Below are 2604 nucleotides of genomic sequence, written 5' to 3'. Positions count from 1 at the left end.
CAAACCGATATCATAGCACTAATGGGCAAAGACGAGATATCTGAATCTGAGTCAGAATTTGAAATGGCAACAGTCAAGGGGGAGGATCCTATCACGGATCTAAAAGGTAAAATTGTAAATTAAAATTGTAAATCTCTCATAATCTGTTTTAAATGTAGGGAGAGAGGGCACTATAGAAACGACTGCCCCACTCGTAAGACTCGACCGGCACAATCAGAGGAGAAGGAGAAAATGATCAGGAGAGGGAAGAAATACATCAAATGCTCCAAATGCAAACTAATGGGTCACTGCAAAAGACAATGCCCAGAAAGAAGACCCAAGAATCCAGAGGGAGAAATCAAGGTTAGTACATTTACATTATATGAAAATCCAGTTTTTGCAACACATGATCGCACTAGCTTAACTAATCCTGCTTGCTCTAGTATAGATTTCTCTTCAAAATTAGATATGCATGCTAATAATGTAATGAACAAAATTAATTCAAATAAAAATAAGAAATTAACTCTTAGAAAAGTAGAAATACAAAATAATATTTTAAAAGATAAAATTGATAAATTAGAGAAGATTGTTAATAATTTAGTCAAATCACGAAATCTAGACTTGGGTTATAAATCTAAAGTAAAACTTAAACAGTACAAACCAAGTTATAATCAAGTACCTTTTATTTACTTAACTTAATAAAACGTAAATCAATAACATAGAAGGAGGCTCCAGAATAGCTGGCACCTCCGAAATTAATCCACCCGATAAGGGTAAACAAGAGTAGATTACCCGACAGGGTAATTAAGGTTAGATTAAAATGGATTAGGTTTAACTTAACCAACGGTACTGGTGAAGTTTTTGGATGATAGTACGTTAGGGAAGCTTGGGCATCGCATGTCTAGGAAGATATGGCTTCGACCTGGTGCATTTGGCCAAGTGGAACTGACCGAAGCTACCCTTAAATGGATCCTAACTAGTTAGACCAAAGTTTAGTATTAAGTTCAAAGGGTAGGACTATTTGGGAAACCTCGAAGGCATGGTTACTTTAATGAGTTCCTTGTGACTCACCATAGCCCAGAAGTTTATCCAAAGAATGCTTACTTGTTGAACCCAAAGCTAAACCTGAATCTAACACAAAATTAAACCAAACCCTTAAATTGAACCTCAATTCATCTCACAAAAATTATAGGATTTCTTGATTGAAAATTTAGATGGGTGAGATGACTAAGGAAATTAAAAAAAAAATAAAATAAAATTTCAAACTGATAGTTATTCAAAAAAAAAAAATCTAAAATTTAATTTCAAAATCTCTCTAAAACTTAATTTCAAAATCTTTTTAAAAACTTAATTTCAAAATCTTTTCAAAACTTAATTTCAAAATTATTTTAAAATTTATTTGAAAAATCTTTTCAAAATTTTTAAAACTTAATTTCAAAATTCTTTTAAAGTTTATTTGAAAAATCTTTTCAAAATCATTTCAAAATCTTTAAAACTTAATTTCAAAATTTTTTAAAAATTTATTTGAAAAATATTTTAAGAAATCATTTAAAAATTATTAGAAAAATCTTTGAAAAATTATTTTAAAAAATCTTTTAAAACTTAATTATTTGAAGAATCTTATAAAAATCTTTTAAAACTTAAAAGTTATTTGTAAAATCATTAGAAAAATGATCTTTTCAAAATCATTTGAAAAATTCCTTGAAAAATTAATTTCAAAATTATTTCAAAACTACTTAAAAAATTATTTGAAAAATCATTTGTAATATCCTCTAAAAAATTAATTTCAAAACTCTTTTCAGAAGTTATTAAATTCTTTGAAATTCTAAACTCAATTAATTTTTAATCTTCAAAATAATGGTCACTTATTTGGAATTCTAACTGATATTTTCAATGTTGTAAATTAAAGTAAACTCCATCTCACACTCACTCATATGCTAAACATGCTTGTTAATCTAGAATAACTGGGATGAAAAATTAGGAAAATAATTTTTTAACCTCTCATGTTTGAACTCCTGAACTCAAAAATTTATTAAGGCATTAATTAAGGGGGAGTGATTTTGAGTCGGTTTTAAAATTAGTTTTTCTTTAAAATTTTTAACTTGACCTTAAAATTAAAAACTATTTTTGGCATATCTTCGAAAATTCAAGCTATTTTTAACTTAGCTTTAAAATTAAAATTATTTATGACCTGACTTTTAAATTATAACTCCTCTATAAGCTAAATGTTTTGAAAGCTGAGTACTTAATTAAGTTTTCTCTAACTAAACTTAGTTAAATTATTTTCTAAACTTAGCTACTTGGCAAGATATTTTCTCAACGCAATCATTTTTACGCTGAAAACATAGCTAAGTATTTTCAAATATAGCTAAATATTTTTTTTCAAAAACATTTAGCTAAGTACTTTTTAAAGTGTTTAAAACAAAAAAAAAAAAGAAATTTAGCTAAGTATCTCTCAAAGCAATTGTTTTCAAATGCTAAGTTATTGTTTAAAGACAAAATAACTTTATCTCAGCTAAAAGTATCTCTCAAACTAAAGGAAGAATTTTACTTTCAAAATTATGATTTCACCTATCTAAAAGTCTTACAAGAAAAACTAAGTGTTTATCAAAAGTAAATTAAAAA

This window comes from Zingiber officinale, chromosome 8A, assembly GCF_018446385.1.
Source record: "Zingiber officinale cultivar Zhangliang chromosome 8A, Zo_v1.1, whole genome shotgun sequence".
Taxonomy (NCBI): Eukaryota; Viridiplantae; Streptophyta; class Magnoliopsida; order Zingiberales; family Zingiberaceae; genus Zingiber; species Zingiber officinale.
Note: the sequence above shows the minus strand (reverse complement) of the source record.